The 16,578-nt window shown below is 36.9% G+C and overlaps 1 pseudogene; it reads right to left on the bottom strand.

Annotated features, from left to right (window-relative positions):
* Window positions 1–3,011: 3,011 nt before the first annotated feature.
* On the bottom strand, window positions 3,012–3,912 carry LOC114278971 (putative germin-like protein 2-1; annotated as a pseudogene).
* Between the last annotated feature and the right edge of the window lie 12,666 nt (window positions 3,913–16,578).

The raw sequence follows: 16,578 nt of genomic DNA, 5'->3' as shown, positions 1-16,578 counted from the left end.
CGCCACGGGACACAGGCCAATTTTACACTTCTATTAATGTGAATGTTAACATGTCAATATGAATATTCACATTGTCAACGGGCCGGGGCCGCCCTGGCTCGCGGGCTGGTTTCGGGCCGTCCACGGGCCAATTTTACATTCCTACGAATGGGAATTTTAAAATATGAATGTTCACGTCATAAAATTGCTAACTGTTCAAAAAATATATATAAGTGTATCAAAATTAAATATAAGGGCATAAGTGTCCAAGAAAATAGTTAAATCAAGAAAAAGGACTTTATAGAATAAAATTATGCATACATGGAACTAAATAGGTTAAAAAATTCCTTCATGGACTTCTTGGGTTAAAACACTTCTAAATGGGATTTATCAATAAAAATCCCTGTCAAAAAGGCAAATATATACATGAGTATATGTTAGAGACTATTTTCATAACTTGAAGGATTATATGTAGATATTCTCTGAGTTTTATTTAAAATACAGATTATTCCTTATGGCTCTAAAAATTACAAATACTCTTTTATCAGAATTTGTCATTTAATAGAGTTGACAGAAAAAATAAAATTTCCAACTATCCTTCCATACAATAATAAAAATTTTAGAACTTTTAATCAATATATGATTAAAAGAATCATTAAGAAATCGTCTAATAATTTCCAATACAAAACTTATAATAATAATGTATTTCTAACTAGTCCTCTCTTCTATGGTTAGCGTATTTATAATTTACCCTATAATTTTTGAGTTAACATTTTTTCTTAGGTAAATTATAACTATAATTTTGGATAAATTATAAATATATGTTTTGAGGTTTGATTAAAATACAGATTGGCTCTTATAGTTTTGAAAATTATAAATAAACCATTGTCAGAATTTTTTATGTAACATAATTGTCATAAAAAGTAAAATTATTAACTACTCTCCTATACAATAATAAAATTACTTGAATTGATTAAAATATATTTATGATATCATTAAAAATTGCTAATTGAGTTCATGATTTATTAATAAAATAGGTCAATTGTTATGTAATTAGAAACTTAAAGAGACAAGATGTAATTTTTAAAATCACAGGGAACAATCCATCTTCTATGTAAATGTCAAGGGGTATATTTATAATTTATCCTATAATTTTTGAGTTTTTGTTTTTAAAAGAAAATGCAATAAATTTTATAAATTTTTATAGTTAGATGGGCACGTACAGAAACTCCAATGCTATTTTTTAATTTACATATTTATCCACACAAACTATTGAAAGAGCCTCCCAAAGCTCTCTATATGTAGCTAGCTTGAAATTTTTTTGTCAAAATGATTAATGTAGTAGCTAGTCCATTGGAAGAGGTAAAATAGGATGATGGTAGCTATAATAGCCAAGATGCCTCTTTTAAAAAGCCCGTTGTAGATGTTCTGAGGCCAATGGTCCATTCTTGAAACTTTCGGGCCAATAGGCCCAAACTAAAACCTTCTTGGGCCAAAAGGACATTATTTGACCAAAATGACACATGTCTGTTCAAATCTTAGCTATTTGTCTATCTGTTCAAAACGTCACCTATTTATACATGTGTCACGTATCTATCCAAATGTTCACATATTTGTACACGTATCACCTATCTATTCACCCATCTAACCAATGTCATCTATCAGTCTACTTCATTGCCACCAGCCACTGGCTACTTTTTCCTATCAATTTTTTAGAGACTTTTTCGGCGCCAACTATTTTTCAACACATGTCCTTATCACCAAAAAAGATTAAACCTTAGATTAAATAACATATGACCCAATAGGATTTGATTTTTCATCAATTAACTGTAGTTATGTTGACTACTTTTAATAAGATTAAAGAAAACAAAGCTAATATTTTTATTTTGTTGTCATAAATTTTGTATTCTAAATATTAAGTAACAAATACTTTTCGCTTTATTTTTTTGAGTCGATTTTAATTTTATCACAATCTTATTTATTTCATATTTACATTATCAATTTCGTTTGTTTAGTATTTGAAATATTTATGAAAATAACTAACAGTATAACATTGGCGTGATAAGAGTCTCTACACTCATAATCAATGGTTTTAAGTTGAATGTTTTAATACAGCCCACATCCATAAACTTTAATTGGTCAATAATAGGTTGGGTTCAGGCCCGCCCATCTTATATTTTTAAAACCCAAAACCTATTCATGTGCTTAAAAAAATGGGCCTATGGGTCTCAGGGCAGGCTTAGCTCATATGGGCCTAATTTGACATAACTTTCAGCTTTAATTCTGATTTTTTTTTTAAATTAAATTTCAAAGGTATTAAAAAATAAAGATTTGTAATACAAAATTTTGAAGTACATCAAAACAAATATAGTCACTTTTTCAATCATGAATTCTTTTTCTTTTTAAATTTTTTATTTATTTATTGAAATACAAAATTACATCAGTTATGATTATGTTATTGAATTATGTGCATCTTTAATCTCATAGAAATTTAATTACTAGTTTCATATAGATGGCATGCTATTTTTTTTATTGTTAAAATTATTATTTACTAAAAATGCATATATTCACATAAGAAGGGAAAAAAAGAGAGATAAAAGTGAAAAAATAAACCAATTGTTTAGTGTATATGGGTCCAATGTGGGCTTTTGGAATGGTCCTATGGGTCAAGTTTTGGGCCAGGCCTCAAAACACCCATGAGGCCCAGAATTCCTATCCTTTAGTCCAAGCGTAACCCCAACCCATATGTTTTAGGGTTCAGTTGAGTCAGGCCAATGCTAGGCCGAAAATAATTGGAAGATTACCATAACCAAAAGTTTGAAATGGAAGCCTAGAGAAAGATCAAGAGAGTGTCATCATTTTATGAGGAGAGAGAGAGAGAGAGAGAGAGAGAGAGAGAGAATACTATTTAACAAACTTGATTATTATAAAATCATAGGAAAATAACAATCCACTTATTTATGCTATATTGCATCGTATTTATTTAAAGTTTAACAAATAATAGATTCATAGGTTCTCTAATCTTTCTTTCTCTAGTTGTCGGGCCACCAAAATTGAGCTTGAAGATAGTCTACCACCTTCTTGTCAACTTGGAATGCCTCAGCAAGAACATCATAAAAAATCCTTGGATTTGACTCGAACATCGCATTAGCAACAGTAATAGTTCTTGGATTTTGGCTACTTAGGGCAGCAAGAGCTACCTCATTAGTCTTTTTATTATTAAATTGAAAGTGAATAAGACCCTATGGGAACACAAAAACATCTCCTGGGTCAAGACCTTTATAAAGAGACGGTTGTCAGTGTTGGAGGTCACAAAACCGACGTAAAGAGTACATTCCAAGACCACAATGACCTTAGTTGCATGAGGGTGCGTGTGGGGTGGGTTGAGGCCATAAGGTGCAAAGTTAATGTGAGCTAAGGAAATGCTGAGAGTATTGAGACCTAATATTTGCATAATGTTTACGGGAGTGACCTTCGACCCAACTGGGTTTGATGTGTTTTGAGGAGTCAAGAGGCCAGAAAAGAAGAAGTCACCGGCTGTGGCAAGCTTTGGGTCGTTGTAGACTTTGCCATTCACGAACGCTGCCTGCAAAAGAAATAGAGTAGTGCTTCAATAAAGATTGGGTGAAAGAAAGAAAATGTTATTTAAGCTAATTAATTTTCAACAATGTTACTATAATGACATCTAAGAAATTAAAAATTGTTCCTTTACAAATTATAACAATTAAAATGTTGGAGACCAAAATGAAACATATCGTATATTTTGCGGACCAAAAGGGTAATTAACCTTTTTTAAGTTGATGTGTATTTTTTGTTCATAAAATGTTGTTTATTTTGATGATGAATATTGACGATGACAACGAGGGAGACTATCAAGCACTACCAAAAACCCCACTTTACTGGTTGCTAATCAGAAAGGAAGTAATACCTCATCTACGCGTGTTTTCGGTCTTTCACCCCGGACACTCAGGCCAACTTAACCAATTTCATCTACACCTCCTATCCGAACTTACCAATAGATTTACCCCAAAACATTTCAATAAAAGCTCAATTATAAACTTTCCTTTCTCAATGCAAGTTTCCAAACTCAAATTAAATATATGATAACCAATTGAAGGGATAAGTAATGCAACAAAACCAATGCAACAATATTTATTTTCCCATGTTCACATATTTTAACAATAATCCCAAGAGGATAAAAAAATCCCCATTTCTCCTTTCCATGCCATTTCACAAAATAGCCACGTGTTCATTTAGTTCTATCAATAAACAACAACATTTCTTTATTTCCTACTTCTTTTAATATTTTAGCCTTCACAAGACTATATCAACATTGAGCAACAATTTACCACATTTGCAATCCTCATGCCCCATGAAAATCATCATTTTATACATAATAATAATAAAAGAGTTCTCATCCTTTACAAACCTTAGCCCACAAAATAGCATATTAACAATGTCAATCACATACATCTCTATATCTCTTGAAAGCCCCAAATCCTAGGTTTTTCGCCCAAACAATGTATTTCTTCATTTCTTGGTAAAATCTCATTAAAAACATCATTTTTATTTCAATGTGCTTCAACTATCCAAAAAGAATCTTCGAATGAAACAAAAGATGAATTTTTTTAACAAGCTACTAATTTCATGAGTCAAAAACCAAAACCTTTATAATATCTTTAAGAAAGGTTTGAAATCAACACCAATCTTGCATAAACAAGTACATATAACTCAAAGAAGTCCCTGGCTCAAGTTCTTGAAGAGAAAAGAAGATGAAACTGTAGACGTGCTCCCAGAGAACTCCTGAGGAAATCTCGTTTTGTTCTCTAGCATACTACAGTTCGGACTCAATATCATGGTTCTGAATCTAATCTTGCAAAGTGCGATGCAAGACCGATAAATCACCAAAGAGTCCAAATCCGACAAATCGTTTTGGAAAACTGATTTTTAAGAAAGAAGTGCCATACATGGACTGCTTTGCCAGATATAGAGTCGCCACCTAAATATTTTATTTTGGGGGAATTTAGGAAACCCTGACTCGTTGCCTAAGGCCACGTGTCCGCCATCACCAAAGTTGCCTCAGCTCGGGAACTTGGGTACGGTTGGGGAAGGTCATGCAATGAGCACCCCCGCTCGCCCGATCAAAGATCGGCCTATACTAAGCATGATATCTTGTTTTTGAAAACACATGCGTTCTTATTCCGGTTAATTAGCTAGTATTACTATGTGATGCGCACAACACACAAGTACAGACTATATCGCCTAATTTGGAACAAAGCATCGCATATCCGTTTGTTTGGAAATGGTTTGAAGTTTGCTACTCGCAAGTAGGCTAAAATGCGGATTTCGATGAATTGTTCTAATTCAAGTAATCTAACCTTCACCCACAGGCATTCAAGCAGTTATATCACATAAGCAATTAGCCTCATGGCAAGCATGCTGTCATGTTAACACTCACACACATGTAAGATGCTAAAGCATAAACACTTACAGTGTACTCCGAGCCAAAACAAAAACTAGTTAGTAATCAAATCAAATGAATGATCCTAGCTCATGTTAAGATGGCTAATGCAACACATGCAAAATGCAAATAGAAATAGGCCCGGCTATTCTAAAATGGCATGTGAGATGCAATACTTGATATATGTATTCAAATCGGAATTGAAATACGAGGCGATTAGTATGATGCACCGAGCCCGGTGCATGCAATACAGATGAATGGATGCAAACATGCAAGCATAAGGATATTAAATGAAATATGCCCTAAAACTAACCATCGTAAGCGGTTAAGTAAAACGGAGAAAGAAATGGAGGTTGGAAGACATGTATCACACACACGCACACTTATTACGCAATTGCGCCCTCTCGACGGAGGGACCGAAAGAATAATACAAATTAACTAATTAACTAATTAACTAACTAACAAGATAATTAATTATTACACAACTCTTAACTAATTAAACAAATTAATTAACCTATAAAAATAGTAAAGCGGCCTCGATAAGACGGACAAATGCATGCTCGATCGACTTCGCTCGGAAATCCGTTGCCATGCCACATGTTGCCTCTGTTTGCACTGCTCTGTACCTTTGAAAATTGTGCCAACTTCTGTGACACTTCCGAACCACCTTGTGGGCATGCTGTGAGGCCATCGGCCAAGGGAAATTGGTCATCAACCAAATGTAAGGCTCTCGGCCAGATGTTTGTTGCCGATCGGCACTGAACATAGTCGATCGACCATCTCTTCCTGTGAAAAGCTCCTGCTGCTGTAGCGGAGGACAAACAGAGCATGACAATACATTTACAAGATGATGTCTGCACAACTACACCCCTTATCATGTTTAAGACTCAAAGGTGTGTATTTCTCGACCCTCGGACCACCAATCACGCATTTCAATGCATGATGGCCAAAGGAGCCAAGTGTGCAATTCAATATCAAATGAAATGCACAAAAACACATAAGGGGCCCCAACCTCTATCATGCTTGATCAAGAGGCAAGGGAATGCACACACAATGCAATGCAACTTAAGCATGCAAGCAAGCTAATGCAACATGAGCATGCAAGCAAGCGATATGCAACCTAAGCATGCAAACATGCATGCATACAATGTAACAGGCATGCAACAACAATACCAATAACAAACATGCAACAACATGTAATCTAACAAGTATGCAAGATGGATGAGCATGCAACAAGCATGTACACATAATGTAATAGGACTAGCGTGCCACAACATGCAAGGGAACTGATATGCAACAACATATAATGTACCAAGTATGCAACAAGCATGTGACAACATGCGAGGTAAACATGCAACAACATGTGAAAGGATGGACTTAAACATGCCCAAATCAGTGGCCGAAATGCTATGGAAATGAAGACAAAGGTACATACAAACATACATGCCAATTGGCCTATCACCTAAGCATAGGAGAGAAACTTTCAAGAACACTTGAAAGGGGACAAATATGGATATGTGACATACATGGTAAGCTCTGAAATTATGTTAGGAAAGGTGCCAAACCAATCAAACAAAGCAAGCAAATCATGCAAGAAGACTCAAGGGTCAAGGCTACCCAAGGGGTTCAAACCATTGCTATGCAAAACAAGAAGCAAATGGCAAGTATAATCCAAAACAGTCCTAGATCATACCAAAATGAGCCTAAAACATGCAAGGACCAAAGCCAAAATAAGCTAGAACAAAGGGCCAAAAGCATGAGGCATGCAAGGCTACAAAAGAGGTGTTACACCACACCTATCAAAACCAAACATGGCATGATTTAAGCAATGGAAAATAGAGTTATGGCATGGTAAAGTAAGACCAAAACCCCACTTAGATTGCATCCCAAAGACCTAAACATCATGGCATACACAATGACCCATTCATGAGGCATAAAACATCAACTCTTTAAAGCATTAAAGGAGTGACAAGTGCAAGTGTTTGAGCATGAAACATGGACTGAAATAGTATAACAAATGATGCCAAATCATTGAAATGGTCCAAGTAAAGGATGCTAGTGACTTGGACACTTAAGGCTAACAAGCTAGAATGCCTTATGGCTATACAAAGCATGGCATATATGGTCAAAACAACTCAAATCAGAGCTTAAGCATGTTACAACAAGGTTAAAAGCTTCATGGAGTTGAGCCAAAATCATGCTAGAAACATGGCTTAAAGCATGATGCATGTTAAGGCGAATGAAAGGATTACAAGACAAGTATATGGTGCATGAAAGGAGCCATTAAACCAACCTTAGACAGAGGTAAAACATGGCAAAATGACACCAAATACTTGCTGAAATTGAGCTGAAACAAGCTAAGCAAACATACTACCAATATAAGCCATTTATATTAGCATACAAGACAGCAAGGAGAGGGGATGACCCTCTCCTATTTAAGACCTCAAAACCACCTTTCCACCACTGGAAATCCTCTGGATTTCAATGGTAGAAAGGTCATCCAAAGCTAAGAACAAGGGCCAAAAGAGATGGCCTAAAACAAGGCCTAACAAGGCCTTGGAAGGGGTAAACAACCCCAAACCAAGAAGAGACCTTAAACAAAGATCCAAACCATCAAAAATTAGAACTTTTATCAGTTAAGAGCTAAGCTTAAAACAATAAGAAAGAAGGGCTAAAAGCTTAAGCAAGAATGGGGTATTAAAAGCAAGAATGCTCACCCTTGTAGAACCTCTTCAAGAACAAAGCTCCAGCAGGTTTTCTAAGTTCAAACCAACCCAAGAACTCTAAAATCAACCTCAAGAGACCTCAGCTCCAAGAGGATGGTGTATTGCTAGGTGTTTGTGTGCAATAGTATGAACAAAACACCCTTTAGAGCATAAATGCACACAAATATGTAAAGAGAGAGAGATCTAGAGGTAGATAGATACAACTTCTCTAACCCTAATTTCCAGAACCTCTGAGAAGGGAGGAGGAGCTCCCTTCTTATAGAAATCGAATTCTAAGGCTTCCTAAGCAAGCTAAGCAAAGGTACAAATCCCTCCATACACGTGTATGGAGGGTGTGAATTGTGCATGCAGCTGGCATAAAAGATCTGCATAAAGTAGATGAATAGGGTTCAGTCAGAAAACATGGCCGATCGACCAACATATGTGCCAGCCGACCAAATAATGTGCCGATTGGCCAACACTTTTGGCCGATGGCAAAAAAACAAGGCCGATGGCCTCAAGCCTTGGTCGATGGGTTAAGGGATGGCAAACAAGCCACCCTCTTCCCTCAGAAGCAAAACACAAGTCCTTGGTCCACAACCATGCACAAAATAGACAAGTTGAGAGATCTTGAGGCAAGGCATGCGACCGAGGCCTCCGAGAACTCAAAACGAACACAAGCATGGATGGTCATCGAGTGTTCAAACAATGACGTCCAAGTCTTGAGGACGGTCAAAAATGGGGTGTCTACAGAAATCCTAGAATTTGATGGCGCCAAAACTCAATCTCCACCGTACACAATGTAGCTCTTGAGGAGCTCTTCAACTTTGATGAAGGAACTTGGGTTAGAAATGCAATAGATCCAAATGGATCAAAAATTCTAAGTGTTTTGGTGTATAGAATGTAGAGAGAAGGGAGAGGAAATGATTTTTAGAGAGAGAGAGATGGTTTAAAAGTGATACACACATAGCCCTAAAGAAAAAAAAAATAGAGGTTTCGGACTGCCCAGCATCTTGCACGTATGGCACGTGCCTCGTACGTGCGGAGCCTGCTTCCCGTACGTGCGGCCCTCCAATCCGCACTTCGCCCCATGCTTGCATATAATACAGTGTGAAAGGCTGAAAATGACACCTCCCCGCATGTGTGGCTTGATCTACCGCACGTGCGGTTCAAGGCCTCGTGCGTGCGGCCCTGGTCTTTCCAGCCCATAATTTTCTTAGCTCAATTCTAGGCACTTTGGACCTGACCTCGCACTCTCCGAAACCAGAGAAATTCAACACCGGGACAAACAAAAGCAAAAATTTTGAGGGAAACTCCGGAATGCAACAAACCCGATTAGTTAACATGGTTCCAAGTCAACCCAACACCCCCAACAAGACAAACCCAAGGTTAAACGAGGAAAACAAAACTAGTGACACCCCCAGTCATCACAGGACAAATTTAATACATATTTAATACTTTGAATATTGAAATATTGACTATCAAAATGACACAGAAACATATTTACATTATTTGATTTCAAAATGAAAAGCTGGCATGGATTATATATAATTCCAACGAAAAAATCGTGGTTTTGATTATCATCAAAATACAATCGCTTTAAATAAGTTTTGTCAGTAAAATCATATTTCAAAATCTAAGGCCTTGTTTGACAACATCACTTTTTAGCCTAAAAGCCAAAAAGTCACTATAAAAACCAAAAAGTCAACAACAAATACCAAAAAGTCAAAGATTCCATTTTCTCTCTACTTTTTGAACTTCTTTTCATAAAAAACCAAAAAGTCATCCCAAACATATTAGTTTTTTTTAGGTCGCTTTTTAAATAAATCCACTCTCTAAGATTCCTATTCCATAAGACCCATAGTGTTTTGTAATATTCCATTAGGTCCCGTTTCATACTAAAAGACCGTAAAACCTGAAACAAACAGGTGCCTATCCTTTGAATCAAATAACCATCTATTTTCCCCTCTCCTCTTGCAGAAAATCACGCACAGTATCTCTACCATTCCAAAAATCCAAAATTGTATTCCATATCATCTCAACGCCCAGAAGACTCTCATCGTCCCATCATCGCATCGTCTTCTTCGTCATGCCTACACCGTTGGTCGTCGAAATTGTACAAATCACCATTGTTGAACATCAGTAAGTTCCATTTTCATCAAAATCACCTTCGACGACCATTTGTAATAGTGCAACCATCGAAATGGGCAAAAAACGTAAGTACTCTAATCATTCTTGTATGTAAACCCTAAATCTCTTCTTCAACAAACCACATTGTGAACTTTCACAAATATCCCCTGTTTCTATTCATACAATATATATAACTTCATATTGTTATTGTTCATGCCTTAATCGTTAATCCGAACCCCTCAATCCCAATCCCCAATTATATGGGTTTTTTTTACCAAAAAACATTTCAGTTGCCATTATGTTTTGTTCAAATCTGTGAACATTCAAATGGATTGAAAGAATGTTGGACAAAGAAAATTGTTTCAGTTGTTGTTGTTGTTGAAAGATGTGAACATTCACATGAAATTGAAAATTGTTGGGCAAGCAAATTTGTTTCAACTGTTGCTATTGTTGTTATTGAAAGATGTGAACATTCACATGAAATTGAAATTTGTTGGGCAAGCAAATTGTTTAAGTTGTTGTTGAAAGATGTGAACATTTACATGGATTGAAAAATGTTGTGCCAATCAAATTGTTTGAGATGTTATTGTTGTTGTTGTTGAAAGCTGTGAATATTCACATGGATTAAAAAATGTTGTGCCAATCAAATTGTTTCAGATGTTATTGTTGTAGTTGTTGAAAGCTGTGAACATTCACATGGATTGAAAATTTTTGGCCAATCAAATTGTTGTTGCTAACCGTAGTGTGTGCATTGTCATCCAAATTAGAACTGTGAATGTTCACAACACAATTATAAACATACATTGATTTTTACACACAAACACACACTATGCACATTGTGTTTTTGCTGACACAGTGAACATCCCCATCCATGGACAGATGTGGATATTCACACCCATGCACACAACTATGAACATTCACACCTATGCCAATGTTGTGAATGTTCACATATGTGCCACTATGCTAATCACATGAGCCTTGTCTTAATTTTCTTTATGCTCTATTTTGCAGATATTGCGTAGAAGAAAACCTCAAAGCAAAAAAGAGATGAGTACCATGTCAAGAAAGAAAGCCCACATGCAAATACTAACAACAATGTTGACATACGGCGTGCCAACTACAGATCTAACATGACCGGACTGGTGAAATTAATGAAAAGCATATAAGTCACACAAGCACAACTCGGCTGCCTGCGACAAACACCTTTCTGGTATTTATTAGATGCATTGAGAAATGATGAGATCGACCTTCACAAATGCATGAAGTACGACGACATTGTTGTGCATGTCCTACAAATATACAAGGCTTCAAAAGATGCCTTCTACATTGGGGAGAAGAAGATGAACATATACGACAGCGACATTAAGCTAATTTTTGGTATGGACTGTGGCACCAAACCAATGGAGATATCATATGGTACGAAACCAAAGACTGGCATTATAAACAAAAGGTGCAAAAATTTCATCCAGTTGACTTCAAAATGGATACACACCCCTTTGACTGAGGCATTAAAAGGCAAAAAGGCAGATGACAATGAAGAAGTCACCCGACTAGTCTGCATGTATGCTTACCAGAAACTTTTTTTTCTCCAGAAGCGGTTGTAGCATATTAATCTAGCATCTTTTAGTTGAATTCCATTATGTTTTAGGACTGTGTTAGACCTGCTTTAGCACCGTTTTTGGTTGATAGTTGCATTTGAACTTTGTTTTGCAAGCTTATAGTGTAATAGTCCTCACGAGTTTGGTATTCTAGGCCTTAGACACCATCTTCTTTGAGTTGATTGCATTTATTTATGGCTTTCCATACTTGCAATCACACTTAATCATCTCTGCAACCTCCCTTCTTTCTTGGCTTTTGTTTTGCTCTGAAAGTGGTTCAAACAACTTATTTGTCTAAAGCATGAGATTAAGGTGTCATGCTTAATGGTTTAATCCCTTAGGGGGTTCATTACCAATGGTATGATGTCTATTTCATGCCTAAGACAACTCTTGGTTTGAGCTCTCTTTCCATTAGAGAACTTAAACTCACCCTTTGGACTCAATCCATTAAAGAATGGTTGGTAATCTAAAATGATGTAATAAAATTGAGGCTTAAAAAGTGCAAGCTAATAAAAAGTGTCGTGTTCAATCAAACATTAATTGAACACATGGAACTTGGGCCATTTCATACTTACTAGTGATGAAATGATTCAAGTTTCCAAGGTCACCACTTCCCTTGATCTTCCGTGATAGGGAGATGGCTATGAGAGTCTCATTTCATTGCATTTATTGAACTTGCACACTTTGGTTCATGAGCCATCATGCAATGAAATTGTTTGAGTTGATGGTTTGTGGACCAAGTTTACTACTCCTTTTATTTGTTCATGAAAATGAGGGGTGAGTTGTGCAAACAAATCCTTGAAACTACCCTATGCATGCGCTGTTTGTCCTCTGGTGTAGCAAGGTGAACTGGGCAGCAGTGGCCGGCAAGCCACTTTCTATGGCCAACAGGCCACCTTTGATGGCTGGCTGGCTATCACTGGTGGCCGGCAAGCCTCATCATTGGCCGGCCGGCCACTAATGCAAAATTTAGCAGTGTGTTTTTGAGGCAAAGTAGAGTTATTCTGGAAGTGGGCAACAATGTATGTGTCCTATTGTGCAACAGAGGCTCTCCGGAAGCAAAATAGTGGCTTTTTGGGTAAAAACCAAGCACGTGCATGAGCATTCCTCGCATGCCAAGCTTGTTTAAGTTTAAATATTTTGATTAAATATTTGTTGTAATTAATTAGTTGTAGCTAGTTAATTTTGTAAAGTGCTGTAATTTGATTAGCTAGAATAGTGAGTTAAATGATTCGGTTTGTAATAATTAGTTAAGTAGTTTGGCTAATTTCATTTGGTTTTGTAATAATTAGCTTAGCTTTAATTAATTAGCTAGTTAGTTCATTCGGTCTCTCCTTCGTGAGAGCGCAATGTAATAATGTGTATGTCTTCCAACCCCACATCTTTCTCCGTTTTATTTGCTAGCTTATGATGATTAATTTAGGGACATCATGTTTTGTTTAGTGTACTCCATGTTTGCATCCATTTGTATTACATGCACCAAGGCTTGGTTCATCATTCTAACTGCATTGTTAGTTTAATACTTCTTTGAATACGTGCCTAGACTGCATGTTATCAAATTGCTTCATATGCTATATTAGTAGCCGAGCCTATTAATTACATATCGCATGCGTTGCATTAGTCATATTGCATAAGTTAGGATCATGCATTTTTTCTAACTCGTTTCTCTTATTGGCTTGGAGTACTAGGTAAGCCTTTACTCGCTTTAGCATATCGCATGAGTGTGATTGCTGTCATGTTTAGCATGCTTGTTATGAGGCTAATTGCTTAAATGATAAAATGCTTGAATGCTTGTGGATGAAGGCTTGTTTCTTGAATTGGAATGATTTGGGTAATGTTCATATGCGATCACTTTTTCAAGTGGTACAAATTTCAAAACAAACATGACTCGAAATGTTCCAATTCTTGCAAGTCAGTCTATACATGTGTGTGTGCGCATCATATAGTAATGCTAGCCTAATAGACCGAAACAAGAGCATATAATGTAAATAAGATTCATATCATGATTAATAGAGGCGGATCTTTGATCGGGCGAGTGGGGGTGCTCAATTCATTCATGATCTTTCGCTCTCGTACCTAAGTTCCCGAGCCAAGACAATTTTGGTGATGATGGACACGTGGCCTTTGGCACGAGTCATGGGTTTCCTAAATTTCCCCAAATAAAATATTTAGGTGGCGACCCTGTATCTGGCAAAGTAGTCCATTTTTGGCATTTTGATTCAAAATTGATTTTCCAAAAGATTTGCCGGATTTGGACTCTTTGGTGTTTATCAATTTCACATTGCACTTGTGAGATTAGATTCAGAACCGTGGGAGTCTGAACTGTAGGGCTTAATTCGCTTTTCAAAAGGGGGCGCGAAAAAAATGGAGCTACAGTTTCTGGCGACTTTGTTGGGGATTTAGAGAACTTGACTTCAATATCACGATATGAAATTTTATCTACACTTATATATTTCTTTGTATTGCATTTGCATTGATGCGTAAAAGTCACTGTATTTGCCATCTGCTATTCCTGGACGGTTTGCCGAAGGCTTGCCTGAAAAAGCTTGCCAAAAGGTTGACCGGTCATAGGCTCTACCATGATGGGAACACAACCCTTGGATCTAGACTACTGTTGTACTGCTTGATCCTCTTTTCACTTCTCAGTATTAGGTGTGAGAGGTATATTTGGTAGTCTTGCTGAGGTACCCTTTTGAACATTTGGCGTTATAGCGACCCCGGTCTTTTCTCTTTAAATTATTGTATCCGGACTTAGGTTCCGTGGATCCTGTCATTACTTATTGGTTGCTGTTGTCCTTTAATCTCTTTGTATTGGAAGTATAGGTTGTGTTGGGCGGGTCTGTTACAGGTTGGTTGATTTTAGGTGCTAATAGGTGATGCCCAGATTTTGGCCTTCACGCTCGAGCGGAAGTTTTAACGCTCGAGCGGTCCCTTCGTTGTTGCTTCTCCGCTCGAGCGGGAATTTTGATGCTCGAGCGTGATTTTCCATCTCCCAGTATTTTGCTCTGCAGTTCTTCCGCTCGAGCGGTAGTTTTTACGCTCGAGCGTGATCCCTTGTTTTTGCTCCTCCGCTCGAGCGGGGAGTTTGACGCTCGAGCGGGTGCCAGTGCCTGCAAAACTTCTGGAAGGGTGCAATCGACGCTCGAGCGGCTTTCTTCACGCTCGAGCATGATTCTGTGTCTTACGCTCGAGCGGGGCTTTCTACGCTCGAGCGTAGAGTCGATTATATCAGTCCGTGATTTCACTTTTTGGATCACTTTTTGACCTACTTTTCCTTCATAACTTTTTAAAAAAACCGCCCCTGGAGTGTTTTTTTTATCTCTCTCTCTCTCTACACACCTTCTCTCTTTCGATTGATCTACTTAGAGTGAGTTTCTACCTTAGATCCTTTATTAAAAAGTTAGAGTGAGTTGAGGGCTTCATTTTAATCTGAGAAACTTGGGATTTGGAGCACGTTGGTCTTTGGTCTTCATCTTCATCTTCTCCATACGGGTTATTTTCTTCGAGGTAGGGATTTTCCTACTCCATTTTATATGCTTTGTTCTAAGTTTGGTATTTTGATAGGTTGGGGACACTTTGAAAATTTTGGGAAAAAAACCCTAGTTGAATTGCTAAATTGATTTGAGTAATTAATTTAAGGAAATTGGGGAATTTGGTTAAATCCATGAAATTGGGGAATTTATTGATTAAATGGTGTAGTTGGATAATATAAATCACTCGCCTATTGAATTGATAGTATATTTATTTTTCGAGTCCAGAAATAACTGTTTTGGGCTATCGGTGGAGGATAGTCGTGCTTGTTGTAGACATTGCATGCGGATTAGGGAAAATTGAAACTAATCAATTTGTTAAGTCATAAATTTAGACTATTGAATTAATACAGAAATTACATGTATTGATTGAGCATTGCATATGCATATTGTTTGGGAGGAGATAGGGGATGTACTCCACGGTTTAGGGGAAGATAGGGGATGGACCTCTAAACCGGATTTTTTGTTTGGGAGGAGATAGGGGATGGACTCCATTAGCACCATTTTTATGTGTGCTTATTATATTGAAGTGTTTTTACATGATTATTGATACAGTACTAAAATGTGTATCAAATGGGAAGTATGAAGTGTTTTGATATGAGCATGAGTCTCATTTGTTTTGTTGATATTGGAAGTAATGGGAATATGATATATAATTCACTGTTGTAAGTTTGGCCAGGTTCTGAGCCATGTTGATAATAATGGAAAGTGAAATGTGTCTTAGACATTAGTGTCATGAGACTGTTTAATGATAAAATTGATTATCTTGGTTAACCATCTATTGAATGCTATAGCTTTATTCAATGCTTATATTTGGTTTAGTATTTTTCTACTGGGGTGTGGCTCACCCTTTATGGGAACATCATTTTCAGGTTCAGGTGATAAGCTACCTCCACGGACTTAGCCTGGAAGGATTTGATGTTTGGGATTTTGAAGACTTGTCTTTAGTTATATGTTTTATTTTGTTATTTTTGAGATTTCATGTAAACATTCAAGCCTAGGGCTTAACTTGTAAATGAGTTAGTACTCATCCTTTTTGTGTCCAAGTGTTAGCTTGGAAAGATGTAAGCCCTTAGGGCATTTATTTTGATGTTGCAGGATGTTACATGTGATGTCTTTCAATAAGAATACTCTGATGAATAACTCAAATGATTCCTTTTCTTTTATAAATGCAT

The sequence above is a fragment of the Camellia sinensis genome, chromosome 1, assembly GCF_055761805.1.
Source record: "Camellia sinensis isolate YWXY chromosome 1, ASM5576180v1, whole genome shotgun sequence".
NCBI classification, from domain to species: Eukaryota; Viridiplantae; Streptophyta; class Magnoliopsida; order Ericales; family Theaceae; genus Camellia; species Camellia sinensis.
The sequence above is the reverse complement of the archived record's forward strand: the minus strand, read 5'-3'. Positions and strand labels throughout refer to the sequence as shown.